The 24132-nt window shown below is 29.7% G+C and overlaps 1 protein-coding gene across 3 annotated transcripts in view; it reads right to left on the bottom strand.

Moving 5' to 3' along the window:
* LOC105154829 (defective proboscis extension response 20) overlaps window positions 1-24132 on the bottom strand; it is a 190184-nt gene that overhangs the window by 72932 nt on the left and 93120 nt on the right. The window lies entirely within an intron of this gene.

The raw sequence follows: 24132 nt of genomic DNA, 5'->3' as shown, positions 1-24132 counted from the left end.
ATTTTATAATAGATTGAAGAGTATAATATGGTATCGGACTCGGAAATCTTTTCTATGTATATAGTAAAATTGGTATACATTGACAATGAAACATGATGAAATCACTATGATCTGGACTCTGGAGCAGCCTTTAAATAAATTATCTAAATAATCGAGAACAAATGAAAAATGTTATGAATAATAATAATAAACAATAATAAATAAGAATAATAGTAATAAATAAATAATAAATATTATATTCTTCTTACAAGGAGTTCCTTCGCCGTCGCCTGATGCCTCCCAAACTTTTTCTCCTTTCAGATTTAGATTTCTCCGCAGCTGTTTTCAGCCACTGCTCACGTAATATTCACGAAAATAGGGTTAATTACATCGGCGCATTAATCAGCGATTAATCACGTACTTTGCATGATACTCTCAACGTTAATCGTACACCTTATTATTTTTTGACACGAAAAGGATATTTACATTCATTAAACACAAAACTTTTGCGATTATATACTTACTGTATATTTCAAATTTAAACGCGTTACGGAATTCGAAATCGTATCGTGTGAACATTACATTACATTTAGTGCTTTCTAACAAGAAACAATGGTCCAGTTTCCATTGAAACATTAATTCACACTTAATGTAGCGTAAAACCAAATTTAAGTCAATGAAAATGCGTTTGATTGCGCTCATTTCACTTCCGCTTCGATCTACAAGGTCACCAATGGAAATGGCATTGTGTTAGTATTTCTATTGGAAACTGCACTGAAGTGAAACCAAATTGAGAGGACTTCGGTGGAAACTAGTCTAGTGTAACACAATGATCATTTCATCTTTGTTTAATATTCGCAAACAACAAGGATATAATGATTCACTGTGTGTCACAGTGTGTCATTTATGTCTTGCTGGAGAGTATCCATTATTAACCAAAAACTTCGAAAACGATGTTGCCAACTTGCTCTGACGCCACGCAATCGGTAAAGTGATATAACTAATAAAATCTAATTAATGGCCGGTATTAGTAATCCTTTTTTCATTACCGTCTTAAGTAATATCTTAAGACTCTAATACAGCTCTGTGATTGGCTTATAATATTTTAAGACTGTACTTAAGACATTTCTCAAATACATAGAAATTGATTATGAATGCATTTCGCTTCATGCATGAAGCGTATTATTTTATCCTTCTTTGAAATTTGGTGAATAATCAAAGATAAAGATCAATAATTCTTATTTCAAGATTATCTTAAGTAATATCTTAATATGTTCATACGGTTTTGTAATGGTTTGATAAAATTATAAAAAGTTAAATTCTTCTATACTGTATTTGAAAATAAAACGAAAATTTTTGGCGACATTTTAAAACTCGGATAAAAAATTATTTCAACAAGTAGATATGTTTTTAAAAAATAGTTAAAATAAATGAGAAAATGTTCACTTAAATTATAAAGTTGTATTGTTAATATATAAATATTGATCTTATTGAACTGTTTCATATGTATATTTACTTTTATTCGAAAAAATTAATTTTTTATTCACACACAGTCGCATTTTGCAAAAATTATACACAAGACACATTTTTAAGTGAAACTGCACAAATGAATATTTTAAGCAAACGAATTTCGCGAAATATATGTATCATTTGTGTTTTGATGTCAAGACTAAAGACTCTTCATTATTCAAGTCGCAAATCCGGGAATTGTACTTATCACTCTCAGCCTTTATTTTACGTCTTCAATTCAAAAGCACACGGCGAGAGAGAAAGCCGAGTTAGCGAGAGACGTTTCTTAGTAACACTAGAGATACCTCTCCAACAACGATACTATTACAGAGTAACGATACTGTTATAGACTTCATGTCGTACACGTACATACACGCGGTTACCAGCGATCTGTGATTATCCGTACAGAATGGATACAGTTCACTTGACGCTATACAAATGTTTCGAAGCATTCGATTGACTAATCGGAAGAAAGAATTTTATTAATTGAAAGTATAGACTGTACTATTCGCGTATTTAAATAGTATATCAAAAATGGGAGTTATGAGAGAAAGGGAGTGTGAAAACAATTATTTATTTCTCATTAATTCTCTCTTCCATTACATCGTTGAATAAAAAAAGATAAGACTGGCTGTCTTCGCGTCCTATCTCACTCATTTTTGTCAACCAGTTTGACATACGGATGGTGCAGTCCATATTCTATGATTATGTTTACACAGACATTTTTAATCGGGTTTAATAACATCCGTAGTTAGAAACTGGCTAATCACAGTCGTTCTATTCTTCAGAGGAATAGCTATGATTGACAGTTTCATATGTAACTACGGATGTCAATAAACTCGATTAAGAGTGTCTGTAAACGTAGTCGTTCTTTGCACGGATGAGATACTATTAAAGATCGATATTCTTACGGGAGTCGCGTCTCTGTCAAAGCTGTTTACTAAAACTTAAAAATTATATGATTAAGGATAAGAAATTGATAACATAGTATTAATTTTATGATTTATTAGTTTTGTAGATATGTGTGCAAAATTAAATAATACTTGATTTTTATTTAAAACTGTGATTTTAATGTCATTCGGGTTTGATTATTGATAGAAGTACTAATAATTGTAGAGAAAAAAATTGTACTTTTGTGATAATATATAAGATATTATAACATTACAAGTATGCATATTTATTTATTGAGCATTTATGTAATAAAAAATCATAAATTTAATAAAATATATTAGTTAAATATTTATGTTAATAATTACAAATTTATATCAATTGTCGATTGTTTATGAGAGCGTTTTTTAATTACCTTGGAGCTCTTTTTATGAGAATTTGGGAAAATTTATTTAAGGTTAATGATCTTTAACAATATCTCATTGGTGGTATTTGTAATTAATTAATCACAAATGCTTTGCAGCATTTGTAGCATCGAAATCAAGTGAATCGAAATCACTGCAAACGCGACACTTGTCTCGATAATCGATTACATTTCGAAAAATAGTAGACCAGAGCAAGCTCGATTTACATAAAGATCCGTCAATTTTAAGTCGCACTTAAGCCTGTTCTACAATAGTGTCGCAAACCGTAAGCCGCAAGAAATTAATCAAAGGTAAGAAATTGGTCAATCCAGAATATGAAAAAAATAATCGATTATGATTGGTTAATTTCTTATGACTTACAGTTTGCGATCCTATTGTAGAATAAGTTTAAGTAAATTCAGTTCTAATTAGCGGTATTTTTCTTTTAAAGAAATAAATTTTCCTATTGGATATCAGACGTCGTATGTTGGATGTCGTACGCTATGTGAATCATACATTACATTCCACCAGTCAGTTATGGCTATTTTTGTGGGCAAGTCTTAAGACTAGTATTCATAGTTTATTCTTTTAAAGACTATCTTAAATAATGTCTTAAGATGCTACAGCTCTGTGAATGGCTGCGTTTAGCAGAAAAAGCAGCTTTGTAATTGTATAGTAAAATTCTTTAATATGATTAATTTATGCCCTTATATATAGATACTTCCTCGGATCTAAATATGTAAACCAATCATATTAAAAATTTTTACAACATTTGCAAAGCTGCTGCAATTTTCTGCTGAACATAGCTATTTGTTTATGATATCTTAAGGCCGTGTTTAAGACGATTTTAAATGTAAGAATATCGACCTATAGTTTTTTAGCAGCTTTTATTTTGCAATTTTATATGAAGATTCCGTTATTATTATATGCCGTTGCGGAGCTTTTTTACCACATATTATATCTGCGCAATAGTGTTATCAAAGATCGATTTTTTTAGAAAATTGATTCTTTTATCTTCGATACTCGATTTTTTAGATCAATTCTTACGCTCTGATTAAGTCTACGAATCGATTCTCAAAATTTGAGATCGATGTTCCGTGTATAGCTGGTCACAGATAGATCGCAACACTTTTTTCGATGGGTTTCGAAATGTAACTTGCTCTCACCGAGCAATTGGTTTTACTTATTCAACCATTTGTGTTCAACTACTCTATGAGCAAGACTGAGTTTTGAAACACCTTCAGAAAAAAGTGTTGCAACCTTTCTATAACCAGCTGTATGCATTGGAATCGTTTTTTTTACGAAGAGGTCTATAATATGCAATTTACAATTAGCCTTGATCTTTTAATAGATCAATCTTTGCCGAATCCATTCTTTTTGACATTCAATCTTTTGATGAATCAATACTTGTAATTACGATTCAGGTTCAATCAATTAAAAAAATCGATTTCTTTGCCGAGATCCCTAGTTCATACTGGCTATTTTATTTTGTAGCGTTACAGAAAGACGTTATAAAGATCACCACACACTTTTTGTAACAGTAACTGTAAAGCCGGTATTCATAATCGGTTCTTATTTTTTTTTAATTCTGGCAACTATAAATTTGGCAACTTTTGCAATTGAAGTACCTGTTAGTTTTGTAAAGTAATAGAAATTGAAGTAATACTAAATATTTATAAAAATATAGCCTAGGTAACAAATTGTATGCATTATTAATTGGTAGTAAAATAATGACTCAACTACTGAGTAGTTACTTGGACTTCATACAAACAGATATAACAATTACATTTTTCTAGTTTAGACAAAAACTTTTTTTTAATAAAACACTATATTATGTAACTAATTAATCATTGTTGAGGTAATTTTTAAAGAAATATATTAAAAACATTTTCTCTAAAGTCTCTCAGCACGCAGCCTTGTCTCCAAAAGGACGTAGCGGAGTTTAGTTTCTTCCAAGAAGAAAACCACTCAGCTTACAGTAAAAGGCGCAGCATTGGTTTTAAACTTGGAAGATAAAAATAAATAAGAAATGTATACATAAATTTATAACTATGTATCATAAAATGTTAATAAGAACAATAAGTAAATTAAGTGAATTAAGAAAATATAGTAATATTAACCATTTGTAATTGATTATATGATTAATGTCACTACATTTTCTTAGTTCACTTAATCTAGTATTCTTATTAGAATTTAATAATATGTATAGTTGAGACGCTATTTCACTACAAATTTATAGTTATTGATACGACTTTTTTCTCTGAATGTGTCCATAGATTAGTTGCCTGCAAGTACTTTTACGCACAAATAAAAATTTCAGAGACAATTTCACATTTGCTTACATGTATTATTGCTTACAGATCACAATTGGCTAATTTTTACGAAACATTTTATGGTTATCGTTATGGAAAGTGTATGTTTTCACGAATCCGTTCGGACGAATCACTTCGCTGCGCGAGAGAAGCATTAGGGACACAATGAAAGATTAGAAACAACAAATAGGAATAGAGAATAAGAATTTCAATCAATCAAAAACAATATATTATAGAATACACAGTTTCTGAAGTTGAAATTCTCTCTGTTTCTGTTTCTATTCTCTGTTTCTATACCTTTATTGTGCGCAGTCCCTTAGGGCATACGGACACACAAAGCTGTCATGGAACAGTACCCTAATGCTCGTATTCATAGTCAGACCTTATATTTAAGGTTTCCTTAAAATTATCTTTAGATTCTCAGTAGCCAATGAAATAATTCGTAGAGCAGTTGAAGATAAAAGGAAGCCTTAAATATAAGGCTTGACTCTCTATAAATACGAGCATAAGACGATAAGAAGTGTCGACGCATTTTCATAAGTGCCGACCGTGTGAACGCATGATGAAATGTGTTTATGTATAATCACCCTTAATTTTAAATATTTGACTTATACGGGAATCAAATAAGAAATGAAATTATGTGTCTTAACTATTAGGAAGGTTCAAACATATTTACACAATAAAGGATAACATATTTCGTTTTAAAATAAGTTCCTTCCCAAATAAGTTCTCAGTATCTTCAGTATAATCAATACATCGTACATTTAGTAATACCGTGATACTGTGTGGATATAATGATAACTCCTCAAAAGAATCAGATAATTGAGTGTGGGTACATTTTAATAAATTAAACAAATTTATAATGTGCAAATTGTGTTCGCAAATTTATACAACTGATTACTAGAAGCACAATAATGTGTATGAAAGAACATTTATACCATTGTTATAAAATATATAATAAAGAAGATCGCTTGAAATGGGAAACCGATAATTTGGTATGATATCGATATTTCGACAAAATAAACTTATACGTGAAAAAATGTAAATTTTGTGGTATTTTGTTTTTCGAAGCATGTATACCAAATTTAAAATGGCATCTAACGAAATATCATCATCAGGAAATAATAGCCTAGGTACGAATATAAATATAATAATTGCAAATAATTCGCTCTCACAATATTACAAATTCGATAAAGGACTTAATGCAGCATGCATATTTTGCAAATTTAATATTGAAATATTTTACAAAATATTAAAAGATATTTTAAGGTTTCACTTAGCTAATTGTCACGTATGTAATAGAAGCAAACAAAATCTCAAAAAGATATCAAATAGATAGAATGATACAACAATCGGTAGCTAAAGAAAATGTGGGAAAAGTTCTTATTGTTACATATTGGTAAACTTCTGGACATCAAAATAATCAATAGAGGTAAACGTTACAAATATGAATGTGTTTCATTTTTTCAAATTATTAACGTATTCAGATAAAAATAAATCAGTAAAAAAAAATTGAATATTAAATATTTAAATATAAATTTGAATCAAATAAGTTATTTATGTAGGGGAGACCGGGGACAAAAGTAACATTTTTTATATATATATTAGCTATCACTTCCTTTTTAGAGGTATAAAAAAGTTATTCATGTCTTAAGAAACTTTCATTATTCTCTATTATTGCATCTGTGTTTAAGCCCCAAGTAATATATATTTTAAGAGATTATTGATTTTTCGCAACGCGAATTATTACTACGCCAATTATTACTTTTATCCTGGTCTAGGAAAGTAACACACTGTAGGAATGAAAGTAACACTTCTTATTTTCGAGAAAATACGTTAAAAATATATTTTTTACATAAGATAAAAGATACTTTTTTTTATGTAAGATAATTTATTATAACAAAACAATTTTTATATAACTTGAAAAACATAAATTATCTTCAGTAGGCAAGAAAATAATTATAATAGAATTAACATTTCAAACAATTACATTAATTTATTATTAACATTAATATTACAAATAGCTTTGTACTTTTTTAATAATCATTTGCCTACACATATAAAAAAAAAGATGTCGGCTCTTACTCTGAATCACAATTATGACACATGTAGTTAAAATTACCTTTGGTACATTTATAACAGTTTTTGCTCTATGCAATAAATCCACTTCTCTCCAGGATGGCTTTTAAGAAAGGAATCCAAATAAGCTAAGCATAACCAGTCGTTTTGAAGGGTTATCGCTTTCTATTTTTTTTATCTTTCTTTGTTTTTTCATTGTTTCTTTGTGCTTTTTTCTTTAATAATATGTTACTTTCGTCCACAGAATGTCGTGTTACTTTTCCTAGACACATTTTTTAAAAGCATTATAACCTAAATACTGTGCAAGACTTGTCGAAATCTATTACAAGAACTTATAAACACATTTCATAATTACAAAAATGCACCAGCAAATAATTACATCGATATACAGACTTTAACTACACATAAACACAAAAAATCCAAAAGGAGAGATACTCACGTGGATAATGCAAATACATAAATTCTCCTCCATGCGATTTTTCTACGATAACTAGTTGAGAAGAGAGGGGATAGGGATGTTAGTTATGACTATATAATACAAATAAATTAACACATTGTGTAAGTCAGCAAGGGACTTATTACTTTCATGACACTGTTACTTTTGTCCTCGGTCTCCCCTACATTTCTTTTAATGTCATTATTAATGTCATTAAGATTAGATTTCGAAATTTAAAAATCTATGTTAAGAGAGAAAGAGAGAGAGAGAGAGAGAGATTTGCAAATAATAACGAGAATAGATTAATGCGACAAAAGAGGGAAGGTTTTTACAAAGGAGAACCACACTAGGTGATAAATTCTGATTTTAATGAACCTTTATATTATACATATAAGTTATATAAAAAGATGAATTTAGAAAATATCCGTTGCGACGGTTTGAAAGAGTGAAATCCCTTACGCAGTAAAGCGGTTTTCAGATTTTTTCCGTTATATCTCGAAAACTATTCGAGATATCAAAAAATGTTTTAAACAAAAGCTTTACAACAAAATTATCTCTATTCATTTAGTTCAGTAATCTTTTTAATGAATAATTTTTTTCAAATTAAAAAAAAATTTTTATTCAAAAATATTATTGACGTGGATGAATAGATAATTTTATTATAAAAGTTTTGAAATAAAACATTTTTTGATATCTCGAATAATTTTTAGATATAACAGGGAAAGTTGAAACCCGCGTTATCTATAAAGAACGATGTCATCTCTTCAAACCATTTTTCTCTCTTTCTCTCTGTCGCAACTATAATAATATTTCCTAACTTTATCTTTTTATGATCTATATGTATTTTTATAATCTATATGTATACAAAGTTTCATTAAAATCAGAATTTAACAATGTGATTCCCCTGTTATCTAAAGAAGCGGATATAAATTCAAATTATAACCGAATATATTAGCAAATTATAGGAAATCAAAAACATCAACAGAAGTAAATGTTACACACATTGTAAATGTGTTATCTTTTCGAGTTATTAATGTGTTCTATTAAGTACATTTAATATAATAAAATTGAGTATTTATAGTTTTAAAAAACATATTTAAATTTTTTAAGTTAAATATTTAACTCATGTATATCTATATGTTATTAATATTATTAATATTCAAAATAAATAATATTATATAAACAAATATATATTAATTGCCTTTTCAAGGCAACAATATAGACGAAATAAAACAACGATTTTTTACTGAAAGAAATGCAAATAGCATAATTTCTTACTATGACGATACCGTTTGGTAAACTCTTTGAAATCAAGAGAATCAACAGAGGTAAATATTGCAAATATTAATATTGTATATTAGTTTTTTTAGTAACTATTATATTCTATTACGTATAATTAATGTAATAAAATTGAATATTTGATATTTGAAAAAATATAGATATTATAAGTTTGTTTATATATTTAACTTATGTACATATTCTTCTAATGTTATTTTTAATCAAATTAAATTGTATTTTATATATATATATATATATCTAAGTTATATATCTTTATCTAAATTTTCAAATATACATATTTGCAATATAATCTTGTTATTCTAATTACATACAATGATTTTCAATTTTATAATTATTGTGTTTGTACATATAGATTCCATTATAACAGCCAATAAAAATCTAGATCTGGGTATAATAAAATTTTAAGTCTACAATAAAAATCTCGATTCCATGACAAAATTTTGAAATAATTGTATATATAATATATTAATTGATTTATTAATTACTTATTAATTAATCTAGTATCATTAAGTACTAACTTGAATTTTCTTTATGTCGATATAATAATTTATTTGTATACTCTATATAAAGTCTTACATATGTAAATGTCAGTTATAATTTGTATAAGAATTGTGAAATATATCCGGATATCGATGAATAACTATCGTTATTTAAAATAGTTATTGTCCACTTATTGTTAATTAAATTCAGGATCAAATTTAAAAAATTCGGATATCAGTATTCTAACATTAATATCCGGATTATATTTATAATTCTAATCTATATGTAATATCAATTTTACTTAAAATTAATTATTATATAATTAATTACAGAGTTTTTAGAAATAATCTTTAATTGTGCTAAAATTGATTGTAACAGAATTCAAAATTATAATTAAAACATGCTTATTATATTTGTAGTAGTTTCAATATTAAAATTATTATAATGTAAATAGATCGTAATATAATTAATTAATTATTAAGAGAAGACATTTTTATTACAAAGACGACATTTTAGAGGCATTTTATTTATTTAATTTGTAATTGATCTATGATATCCTCCTTCTCCTCAGTTCTATTGCTCGTGGTCGAGCGTGGTGACTTCTCTCATATGCCTGTGGTGCGCACGTTGGTTGTACACATATGGGACCTACAGTTTAACGTCGATTCCGAACAATGATTTATTAGAGAAGTGCTTTTGGCGAGGATACTGTCGATGGTTTGCCATTGCCTTCCGAGAGGAGCTACGAGCGTTCGAAAACATTTTTCGGATCTGCCTGGGAAACAGGAATTTCTGGCATAGCAGCTGCTTGCATTTCATGCGCTGCTTGCTATACCGCGCTTGCATATATATATATATATATATATATATATATGTATAATAATTGTATAATATATAAGCAAGCTATGATATAATACAATTAATTATTTATTTTTCTTTTTTTATTAAGATCTATTAACGTTAAAACTAAGATCTATTAGCTTTTTTTTACTGAATCATGTATTGTTAATCTTATAGCGTTTTTTATTGGCAGAACTGGTACATATTTAGTGCACTTTAAAGCCGTTGTACACAAATCAACGTAAAGATGTATATAAAAATACAATGTAAGATGTAAAATAAGATGTAAAATATAATAAAAACACATAAACGAGTTAAACTGCGAAATCCTTAATACATTTTATTGTGCTATTTGATATGTACTACATATATTTTGCACAGAATAAGTGCAGCCGGTCACAGAAAGATAATTGCAACACTTTTTTTCGATGGGTTTCGGAACGTAGCTTGTTCACCAAGCGATTGGTTCTTACTTAGGACTTTAGCACAAAGATGATTGTAACTGAATCGTAAAACGTGAATTGTAACGTGAATCGTAATTGTGAGTCAACGCACAATATTTTGGTCAACCTACAACTACGACTTGCGTTCTACGACTCAGCTACAATCATCTTTGTACTTAGGTCCTTCTTTTCTATAGTTCTTACCCAATCATTTATGTTCACTCTACGAGCAAGGCTGAGTTCCGAAACACATCGAAAAAAAATGTTACAAACTTTCTGTAACCGACTGTATAGGAATTGTTTTTTTTTTTTACGAAGAGCTCTACAGTATGCAATTTGCAATTAGCCTCGATTTTTTATTAGATCAATCTTTGTCGAATCGATTCTTTGACATTCAATCTTTTGGTGAATTGATATATATGGAATTGGGATTCAGGTAGATTAAAAAAATCGATTCTTTTGCCGAGATCGAGCATCCCTAGTGACATAGCTCACGCTGACGAGTAAAATCTCTTCGTGCAATTATCCTTCAGAATGGGATCGCGATTATCATGAGATTCGCGAGTTTCGCCAACGCGATAGCTTTATATGAATTTAGACGATTAGAAATTACTGATAACGCCTTGTAGATAATTCATAAGAGTCCAAGCAGAACAAAAAGTTATTATAAATGATATATATTATAATAGCAAAATGATGTCACAGTGATTCCAAAATCGATTATTACAAGTCACTTTTCGATTATTCATTTATATTTTATAAGTGTTTTTTTAAGTTCACTTTAACTTATTGTTCTGCTTGGAAATATCGTTATCAGATAATTATATATAATAATAATTATATTATAGTACTTTTAGCGTTGTTGAAGGAATATTTTTTACTACCTCATTTTTGAAAGAATCTTTAAAGCGTCGAACGTATTAGATCCATTCTACAATTGTATATGCGTCATTGTAAGTAATTATAATTGTAAGATTATAATTAAATCCATTCTACCATTGCATAAGCGTAATTATAAGCATTGTTGGATCCACGGAGGAAACTATGAACGCCATGGCTTCTCCTTTTTTAAAAATATTTATAGCAAAATCCAAAATGTTACGTGTATATAATTTTAATTTTTCTGAAATATTTAATCATGATTTTTATAAAAATATTTTTTTAATTTAAAAAATTCCTAGATATAAAAACATTCATTATTATATTAGGTGTTGGAATTAATTCGTAGCGTTTTTAATGAAAGAATGTTATTTATTTCACATGAGCATTAAAAAATACATTAATGAAAGTACTTCCCATCACTTGTAAAACGCTACGAATTAATTCCAACACCTAATATATTATTCTTCTTTTAATTATGCTAATATAATTTTAAATAAAATGTATAAATTATATGTTTAAATAATAATTTTACAGTATAATAATTTAAATAATAGTTTTTCTGTTTTTATGTTTCACCTTAAAAAATTTTGTTTGTGACAATTGACAAATCCATTTTGTTAGTGGCGATCAATGATTATACCTAAGTTGTAGTAATAAGAATTTACTATTCTCCTCAAATTAATTGTGATTAATAAATTCTTACAACTACAATCACTTATAAACACGCAATTAGAATGTACTCAATGAGAATTAATTAATCACAATCGAATATTTTCATTATATTCGATTATGATCGATCAATTTCTACAGCCACAATCACAACTACATTTACGCAATTGTAGAATGAACTTTACGTTCTCATATTAATTCGAATGTTCGATAGAAAAGAGGGAAAAGAAGCAGCTTCGTCACTTGGCGTGAATAATTAACGTAAATGTATGCATTAAAGTGACAGTATTGTTTGTCGAAACAAATTTGTGCGGTTGGACGTGGAAACCGAACCGACGTGATACAGGTTATAAATTATATCGTTTCACTTTGATATTTACGCGCGATAATTGTTTCTTTAATGATAATTGGATATGTTTCGCGCGCACGAAGCTTTTTCGCCAGGTTCATCGATTGAATTTAATTTGCCGAGTACCAGTGAATGGGGAGAATGCAGAGTAATATTATATGTTCATTTCACTGTTTCGAGGAAAAGCTTCAACACACCGTTAATCATACCGTTTATTAATAATGCATAAATTATGTGGGATTTATTTGTGATATGTATCACGTGCCAATTTCGCTTGCACGTTTTGTCGCGTCTTTTGATAAGTCATTAATTTGATTTTATCTGTTACCTCGACGAGTTGCACGATGCGGAGTGAAGTCGGCAACATGGTTACGAATTTTTTGGTTATTAACGCAATGTCGCGTGCATGAAGCGGCACGGCTCCGAATTATGTGACGAACGATAAGTATGGATCGTAATAAACTCTTGTGTTTTAAACTCTGTGCAGTCTTTCTTCTGTCGCGTTACCGTCTTCCGTCGTAAAGTGATAAAGTGCATGTCGCGTGCGATTAATGTCGAGAGTACCGTACAAAGTACGCGATCGTCGTACAGTGTTGATTAGCGTGAGCGCGTGTAATTAACCCTATTTTCGCGAGTGTTATGTAACTACCAAGTAGAAGCAACAACGGAGAAATCTACCTGTGGGAAGGAGGAGGCCTGAAAGTCATCGAGTGACGGTGGAGCAACTTTGGAGTAAGTATTTCATTATGCATTTATTATCTGTCATTTATGTTATAGCTATACCATTTATATAATATTATAGATGTATTATTCATTTCTTCTCGGTTATGAATAATCTAAGGGAGTTTAGGGAAATGTTATTATCGCTATTTATGGGCCAGTTTATTTTCATCGTTTATTAGAAGTAAAACAAGGATAAAATGACACAAATAATGCTAAAAGTGTCTTCCCAAACGCACTTAAAAAGTTATAGAGAAAAACTTTGTATCTATAAAATTTCAAAAATATAAAATATATTTTAGAAAATATTTTTTCGTAATTTATGCAATTGTGCTGTAAATTATATTATATCCGAATAAAATTTGATAGACGCATATATAATTATTTTTTGAGATATTTGTATATTTATTTTAAAATAATAAAATATTTTTTTGAAAATTATATAATTATTTTATTAAATATTTTTTGTAAAATACAAATAAGATTTGACAGGCACAATATTGCAATTATTTTTTAAATATTTGAATATTAGTTTTGTGATAAGCGAATTTTTTTTTTTAAATTATGTAATAATCTAAATGTCTATTTAATTAAATATCTATTTGCAAAATATGAATAAGATTACGCAATATATGTACATAATTATTATTTTAGATATTAACTTTGAAATAATTGAGATTGACATAATTGAAATTGAATATTTATTTAAAAATTAATTAATAATATAATTAAATGTAAAGCTCTAATGAATGTAAAATTCAAATATATTAAGATACAAGGCTATTCAAGCTGAGAAACATTTGAAAGTATTTTATGTATATGATGTATAATATGATATAATTAGTGATTGGCTTGAATAGCCGAGTATTTTAATATATTTGAATTAAAAATTAATGTTGAAATAATCAAGTACGTTTTTTGAAAATTGTATTATTTATCGGTATTTGTTTGCGAGAAATGGGAATAAGATATGTAAAATATATATGTAGAATGTAATAATTTTTTTGATATATTTAAATATCAATTTCTTTAGATATTGTTATAATCTGAATTTTATATTTGTATGTTACAGATCGATGAAGTTACAATATTACAGTTTTGCTGCTGCGCATCGCATATGTGAGTTATATTATATTATCTTCTATTTTAAATTATACAATTCAAAGTTTACCATCAAAGTCAATTAAAGAAAAGTGATAGGAATAATTGTATGATATACATAAATTAAATCTGCTTGAAAAGATATGATAAGTCTAGAGAAGACACAATAAAGGATAATGTCTTTATATATGTATGTGCATAACATGCAGAATATTTTATGATAATATATAATATATCAATTAATATTCCCTTTCGCATAAATATTCCTTTACCGTTTAATAACTTTATTTTGGATATTTGACAATACTTAAAAGTCTCTATAAGATTTAGATCGCGAAAATTCTGGACGGAAAAATAGATCGTTTTATGACTGTAAGAAGTACGACAATGACACCAAGGCGTCTTTTTGCTCGTTCCGTTCTCGTAGTTTTTTTCTTTCAATCTCTTACTCGCCGTCACAAGCAGTTTTGTTCCTTTTAGTTCCTTCGACTATCGGTGGTGTATTCATCTTCCAACATGGTCCTTTCTATTCCTTTTTTTTTTATTTCGCTGCTTCAGATATGTTAATCACACCGACCTCGCCATTATTCTCGCCAGAATTAAGATCGCTGGTGGCTCTATGTAATGCATTTCAACTACATAAAACTCTCATATAATCCTGATTCTTTTTGCCGATTATTTAATGTATGCAAAAAATATGCAAGGAAGCGCGTTAATGATTTTTAATATTCATTACAGTTTTAATATTTTAGTTATTTTGAGATTTTATTTTGACATTTATTATGCAAATAAACATTGGATTTTTGTTTTGATTAATAACGAATGATATCAATGCAATATACATACATAGATTCATTTTCTGTTTTTCTCAGTTTTCACTTTTTATTGTTGCAATTAATTAATTATGCTGTTTACATTATCATTTATTATCCATCATATATGTTACAAATATTTACGAACTCGTATGCACAAGAAAAAATATACATATATATTACGCAATTGCTGAGCCTTTTATAATAATTTAAATTGTCAAAAAGAAGCAGGATAATATTTGACAATTTAAATTATAATATTATAAAAGGCTCAGCAATTGCGTAATATATGTATATTTTTTCTTGTGCATACGAGTAAATATTCGTAAATATTTGTAACATATATGATGGATAATAAATGATAATAACAGCATAATTAATTAATTGAAACAATAAAAAATGAAAAATGATAAAAACAGAAAATGAACCCATGTCTCCTTGAAATATAAAATTGAAATATAAAGTTAATTTTTTTAAATTGATAATAAAATTGTACCTCGCAATTTTGAAGACGTAATATTAATATGACATAATTTAATCTACTTAATACTTAACAATTATCCAATTTGCTTAATTAAACGAGACTTACAAAACTTCCGTGGTTTCCAGACACATGAGACGCAGAAATATGACTATGAATTAATAATCCCACTATTCCTTATAAGAAATTCATATTCTTCAGAAATATATTATTTTCAGAATCATATTTATATTATACTTAACGTTCTATACGATGGATTTAATAATATTCTGTGTTTATTAAAAAAAAATAAACGGCCGTTTCATTTTGCGCTGATTTGACAGTTAAATTTCTCTAATCTTCTTATCCTCATCTACGTAATGCATGCCTCATCTACGTAATCACGGAGAGAAATAATGCGACCGCATAAGTACATGTCTGAATCATTATATTCTTCTTTTCCGCGTCATCGTCTCCCGCAGCCTTAATGGTTATCCACTTAGCATTACGTGTGCTTCTGTCGAGAAGTTGAAATTTCGCAGCGTGAATCCGGGGAATTTGGAGAAACACGAAGTAGAATAGGTCGGCGTCTAGAAGGACGACGACAACGTTGTCGAGGACCTCTTCCGCTCTTTCTTTTCCGCCCCCTTGCACTCTTCTCTCTTCTCTTTCCGCCTTTCCTACCATTTTCTTTCAGTCCGTTTCCTTTCTAGTCTCTTTCACCTCCGATTCTCTTTGTCTTTCATTTTTCGTCATCGGCGCTACTTGTTCACCTCTGTGATGGTTCGTAACGGATAATAAGCTCTTCTCGGGGGTCGTCTGACTTTCCACGGGCGTGCCTGTAGCAGAAATAAGACACGACTTCTTCGTACTGTAAGGCAATTGCTTTTACTTCTAGCCTCTCACGAGAATTCCGCGAGTCTCTCTGTGGCTCTTTGCCAGCCTGTGTGAGCGAGCTCAAGCGACATGTATTCGTCTTGCATGTACATATATGCCACAAACTCACGACTGCCGTGTAGATGTAATAAGCACAATAAATGAAATCCAATAATCGAAAAATTAGATTTGAAATATAAAAATGTGGATTTCCTATTTTACTTATTGACTAATGTTTGTTACAATTGTTTTATACTTAAGTTTAATACAAAACTTTCGACATATATTAGGTGTTGGAATTAATTCGTAGCATTTTTTAATGAAAGAATGTTATTTATTTCACATGAGCATTAAAAAATACATTAATGAAAGTACTTCCCATCACTTGTAAAACGCTACGAATTAATTCCAACACCTAATATATATATATATCATAAAATATATCTAAAATTTTTGAATTTTATTTAAGAAAAGGTTATATCTTTATCAAAAACTAATTGTAGTTTAAAAGCGAATAGAATTGTAGATAATTATAGAATGGCAAACTTTTCTTTCTTGTTAAATTTTAACTCTGCATGTCTGAAAGCACAAAAACGATTTTTTAATAAAAACGTTTATTTTTTTGTACAATCCTAAAATTACACGGTTTTTCTAAAATATTCGTATTTAAAAATTTATCTAAATACACAACATATTTAACAATAGTGTTGATTGGATGTGAAAATTAATTATGTAGGAGCTCAAACTGGTTGTTAGAATATTTTTGTAGGATTTTCATCAACTTTTAAGCGTTTCAATTATTCTGATGATCCAGCAAAATTATTTTCAGATCTATGTATGTCCAACTAAATTTTTAAATACTTTACTAGCAAATTTGTTCTTTCTGTAATTATCCATTCGTATTATTTTTTGCTAATGCAAAAGATTGCATTGCATGTGATTTCCCTATTCAAGATACTCCACGCGATTTCTCATTTATATCATGACTTCTACAAATCCAGGGGCCGCGTTATCTCTGACAAAGGAAACCATCTTGGTATCAACAGTCTCGAAATTGCGTCTTGCATGAGTTTGGTCGTTTTTCGAGCCGTTTCACAATCAGATTCACACAGCAACTCAGATCTAGCTGCCTTACATGACAATGTTACACGACAATTTTACGGCAATACTCTATAGAGTCTCTATGGACACGGTCGCGGCATCCGTATGAACTTTGAACTTCCTTTAGTGCAACGACGCCTGGGCATAACCCTGGGATCGATCGTCGAAAGAACACCGACCCAATTCGCTTCGTCGACGCTCCTTTATAACGAAAGCAGCTACCGGACGTCGTCTTGGGAAATGGGCCTCTTCGCGAGAAGAGATACTTTTGCGGTCGATTCTTATTCCGGCATGAACAGGTAGGGTTGGCTACAATATACTCCTGATGCGGTATTGTATTTTCTTTTCTTCCTAATTTTTTTCGATGGTTTTCGTTACAAAAATTCATTATACTGTGAGGAAGGGTCATATTTATATCTATGGAAGTATTGTAGTGGAATAATAAGACGCTTATTATTCAGGATGGGAAAAATGCTTCGAAGAAAGCAATAGTAGAAGCGAGCTGTGCGCGACTAATATTTGTGATTTTTATAATAATTCATATTGAATTTGTAGTAAAATGTATAAAATTGAATTCATGATGAAATGTATAAAATCAATAGTTGTCGTAGATTTGCAAAAACTTAAAGTTCAAAGTACTAAAATATGATAAAATGAAAGTAAAAAAAAAATTTGAATATTAAATTTTGCAATGAAAATAAGGCAATAAAATCTTACAATTCTAATAATTGATTACTAATCGAATAATTATTAATTACTATTGATGTTACATTTTATTTTTTATGAGTTTGTAAATTTTAGATTGTAAATATTTAATTTTTATTCGTATTACGATACTTTGAAAAAATATCACAGGAAAAGGAAAAACGATGAAGATAACGATTTTCTTATGGAATTTATTTTCCATGGAATAAAATAATTACTGCCTGTTATATGTTATTTATGTACTTAAATACATAGTTACTCAGTCCTGAATCGCGCATGTTCCTTTTAGAAGAACATGATGATAACCAACATTTAGCTCGTTGAATATTTCCGTCACGTACATCGCGAATAACACGTCCGACACCGTCCAAGAAATGAAAACCATAAATTTCCGGAATCTCCATTTTTAGCGTAGTGCTATGTAGATGGTGGCTTCGTCAAAATCGAATCAGCTGTCCGATCTTGCACCGTGTGCTGCATATGATGATGCTCCGCGATCATTGCACAATAATCTTTCATCATAGATATATATTCTGGATTTGCAAGGTTCTTTAAATATAAATTCAAAGAATTTTCAGTTTTACTAATTTTATCAATTGTATGAATATACAGGGTATTTTTTTTCTGAAATTTGAGAACAATATTATTACAGCATGAAATTACGTGAAAAATTAAGTCGAAAAATCTTCTACTATTTTGCAATTTTCGCAATTTTCACAATTTTTGTAATTTTTCAATTAGTAAATGCAGTACCTATTGAAAATTAATAAAAAATTCTGAAAAAATTCTTAGATTTCTTAGAATTCTCTAATACTTGTCAACTATTTCAAAAATTGTAGAATGATAGAGGACTTTTCGACTTAATTTTTCATGAAGTTTCACACTGCAATAATATTGTTCTCGAATTTTGGGATACCCTGTATAGACAACGATATATTGTAAAATATTCGTATAACAGACTACATAATATTTATATTTGTATTTATTTTTTATTATTGCAAAAAATAATTATATTATGGTCCAGTTTTACAACTCACGGTTAATTTTTAATTCTAAATTGTATAATAGAATTGGAAAGAGATAAGAAATAAATTGAACCTCGGTCAAGAGTTACCATAAATTGTGAAACCTTAATAATAATTAAGTAATAATAATTATACTATTATAGATATACATTTTTAATATTTTTCAATGTATAACACAAATATACATACAGATAAATAAATCGGGCGATTAATAGTCGATTAACAAAATTCTATGCATTCATTATACCTATACTCTTAGAGACAAAAGTTACGAGATTGTAATAATTTATCTTTTCCGTTAAATCGTAATATTTAAAAAATGTTGTCCCAGAGAATTAATAGATTCGAAAAGAGAAGAATTGATCGTTAATTTGCGAGCAAATTATTTATTGTACATTATCGTGCGTCTCACAATTTGAAGTAAATTAGATTGTTGTAAATAGAATTTAGTTTTGCATATTGACGTACAGTAAATTTCTAATCGACGTCTCTCTCTCTCTCTCTCTCTCTCTCTCTCTCTCTCTCTCTCTCTTTCTCTCTCTCTCTCTCTCTCTCTCTCAACGTTTCAATGACGTGTTCACGAGTTAATAAAATAGTGACGCGTTGTTCATAAATGTGCGCAATAAACATGTATGCCAAGTTGAATACTCTGGATTTTAGCATCGAGTCGTGGCAATTTACTGGGCTACACCATCGCAGTATATCAGGGAGAATGTGGAAATAGGATAGCACGATACGAGGATTAGCGATGATGAGGTTCGGTCGCATAATAATTTATTACCTTGCAAATGCGTGCTTATATAACATTGACACATATTAGCCCATATTATAATTTAAAAATCGAGTGATTATAAAGCAAAATTTACATTTAACTATCGATGTGCCGTTAATGACATGTACGCGCGTGCATTTAACAATTGCGATCTTTATGTATGGAAATACAGATTTAGTTAATAATTTAACTAAATAAAGAAAATAATTTTTATTGGGCCTTCAAAATAATTGTCTAGGACAGTAAACATCATGATAACATTGTACAAAATTTTAATATTCTTGTAATTAACTTGAATATCCCCCACACAATTATTTTGATATTTTAACATAATTATTTTCAAATTTGCATCTAGTTAAATTATTAGATACTGTAAAATCGTTTTTTTTTCGTGTGTGTATATAAGTTATCTTCGAAAAATTTTAATTACGCGTAACGACTATCGAGCTTTCTCGCAAAAATCATTATCGTGTAAGCCACTTTTACGAATCATATATTCGGAAGTGATTAATATATTCTGCGCAGTTAAATGTAATTTAATTATTTTATAAATACAGACTGTTCTATGATATTTAGAATAAGTCTTGTTAGTCTCTCTCGTAATACTCTGCGAAAATAATAATGCCGACTGATACCATTGCAAGCGGCAATGTCGGAAACTAATCGCCGTGAGCATGATGAGAGAGAGAGAGAGAGAGAGAGAGAGAGAGAGAGAGAGAGAGAGAGGGGGGGGGGAGGAAGGGGGGATCTTCTTTTCTCTTATTTTATGTCTTTTTCAGAGGTACGGCAGAAATAGGGAGCTCCCCACTATTCGTCTACGTCACTGTAACTCTGTCGGCGTCTCTGTCTTGGCCGAGAAAGATAGAGCACATCGAGTTAGAACGAGACAACATTCCCTTTCCAATTTCAAACTATTTCATATTCAGAACCCGCCCGTATGATATTCAGCAGCGAAGCATTAGCATGTAAAGGGTGTACCAAAGAACGAAAAGTGGCAGGGTGCGCGGGAACAGGAGCGAGAATAGTCGATAGCGGATGGTAACTAGCCATCCGTATTCGTAATAACACTATTAGGATGCGGCTCGAACCAGCGGTTGTGTGTTGCGGATTGGAAACCTCGACGCGTTGACCGTGAATGCGACAATCACCGCAGCCAAAATGATCTATGAAATCTTCGGTTAGAACGGTGAATGAGTGCAGTCACTCTTCCGATGACTCGAAAAGCAGCTAAAGCTTTTGTCGGCTCATCGACAACAGGAATGTATCGATCGTTTTCACTGCGCGGTCGACTTTTATTGCCCGTAGATAAAATTTTGCCGTCGAGCTTTCCAGCAGAACGCACAGACTCATAAATCGGTGTTTATCCTATCGCGTATTAATTCAGCTATCTATTGTGCCGATTGCGACGCCTCGTGCATTTTTTTTTCTTTTACAATAAACTGCTGCGGTAGCAATCGCGCAATTCCTTAGCGACTGCTTTCAGTTATGAAACAACGTATTGCAGAAATGTAACAGACATATATAACATTGTATATATTATGCAAACTTAAAAGCTTCCTCTTTCTTCCTGAAAAGTTACATTTTTCCAGATGCGGAATATGAATTCACATTATCGATCATCATAGTGTCGTTTCAATTTACGAACAAATATAGAACATGATATGTTTAATGGAACATTATCACATTCCTGTCACATTAAAATTTTTTATGTACGATTTAATGCAGTATCTTCTAAATTAGTGCAATATTTTAGATTGGGGTGCTACGACTTGCATAATTATCGCTCGTTCATTTTCATGAAAATGCAAAACTGATAATTCAATTTGATGAGATTGCATATTTCTGTCCGGAAATATCCATATTGGAAACGAGTTAGGTGCATGCAAATTAAGTATACCGATTGCGCGAATAATTGCTGTCGAATCGAAATTCACGTGAAAGTACTCGTATCTAGAAAACTATGCCTGAGAATAAAAAGATCTCGATAAGAGAGGCAGAGGGACACCAATTAATCCGATGGAACATGACGCACTCGGAAATATCGAGCCGCGACAAGCGTGAAAGAGGTTTCGCCTTCCTCGATCTCAAATTGGCGGACAGAATTGACGGTTCGGTTTGATGAGAGCGTGCCGGTGACTTTTACGGGCCGTGAAATTTTATCGTAGCACTGAAAGCAGAGTACATATCGCGAGTCGTACTATACCAACAACTTTCATCACAGAGCTGAAATTCATTGCGACGGTGAAATATATATCGTCAATCCATTATCTTGCATTCGCATTTCTATGAAAACCCGAGAATGTTATATCAAGATCTGAATATTCATTATATAATACGATTCATGTGAAAACACTATTAATTAAAATTATTATTAAAAAATGTCAAAATTGACGAAGATTTCCATAAACAATTATAGCTATTAATTATAATATAATTATATTAGGTGTTGGAATTAATTCGTAGCGTTTTACAAGTGATGGGAAGTACTTTCATTAATGTATTTTTTAATGCTCATGTGAAATAAATAACATTCTTTCATTAAAAAACGCTACGAATTAATTCCAACATCTAATAATTAATTTAATATTGTATAAATAATTGCTCGAATTTTATTATTAGATAATCAAAAAAATTAATTTGATATTCCATTGGGTCGAAAGTTTTTTATACAGTCCCGAAAATAAAGCATAGATTTAATGTTCATTTTTCTTTATAAAATATCGGTTTAATTATAATTCTATTGTGATCTTAAATAATATTAAATTTACACGTTTTTTTCTGTGCCATTATCAATATGTTTCGCATCTTTTTCCGAACACAATTTGAAAATCAGTCGTCAGAAGTGCGGAAATTCCGGGCAGTTTTCCACGAAGTTTGACATTCAACACACAACGGAGCGGAAGCAAATCCATCGTGAAACTTGGTCCTGCTCTACATGCTAATATCTGTCCACTGAATATCAAGGCGACATGCTCGAATATTAAATCGCGGAACTCTCAGGACAAACTCGAGGACGATGGGCCGCTCGTTCGCGCGCCGAGATGCTCGACGATAGGAGGGAGATAGAATGGCTGAAAGATAGATACCAAGCTGACAGGTCCGAGAGACCTGAGCCCAAACTAACGAACTGCTAGTTTATACGGCTATAGTGGTTAGGTATCACTCACTTAATATGGATGGTGTGTATCAAAATACGTGATATAAGTTCTGTATTGTTCTACATCACGTTGTGCAATTTGTATCATCGTTTCGAAGTAAATTCTGGATAAAATTTTATCTTGATAATTAATTTATTGTGCACTAATTACCGCGCAAGCACTCATTAGCCTGAGTTGCTTTTTATCTTATCTTTGACGTCCTCGAGAGTTACTCTTTGTTTTTATTTTCAATTAATTTATGTTAATATATTCAAAAATTCCAATAAAACACTCTCAATCATATTAACGTTGTATTGTAATACACATACATATGAGCGATATTTACATAATCTTTTCTCATAAAAAATGTCTACTGTTTGCTAAAACAAATTAGGTTTCTATTTAAGTTAATCAATTGACTTAAATAGATTCTATTAATTTTTAAATGTGGTATATATATATATATATATATATATATATATATATATATTAATATATATATATATATATATATATATATTAGGTGTTGGAATTAATTCGTAGCGTTTTTTAATGAAAGAATGTTATTTATTTCACATGAGCATTAAAAAATACATTAATGAAAGTACTTCCCATCACTTGTAAAACGCTACGAATTAATTCCAACACCTAATATATATATGTATATAATTATTTTATCTACATTTTAAGTAATTCTTCAAAAATTTTAAAGTATTATTTAAATTTTATACAAATCTATTTTTGCTAAGATCTTTAGAGAATATATACAATTATTTTAGAATTATATATTTTATAAAAAAAGTGTATAATTATTTTAGATAATACATAATTATCTTATATCTATAATTAAATAA

The sequence above is a fragment of the Acromyrmex echinatior genome, chromosome 6 (assembly GCF_024713525.1).
Source record: "Acromyrmex echinatior isolate Ae372 chromosome 6, ASM2471352v2, whole genome shotgun sequence".
Classification (NCBI taxonomy): Eukaryota; Metazoa; Arthropoda; class Insecta; order Hymenoptera; family Formicidae; genus Acromyrmex; species Acromyrmex echinatior.
The sequence above is the reverse complement of the archived record's forward strand: the minus strand, read 5'-3'. Positions and strand labels throughout refer to the sequence as shown.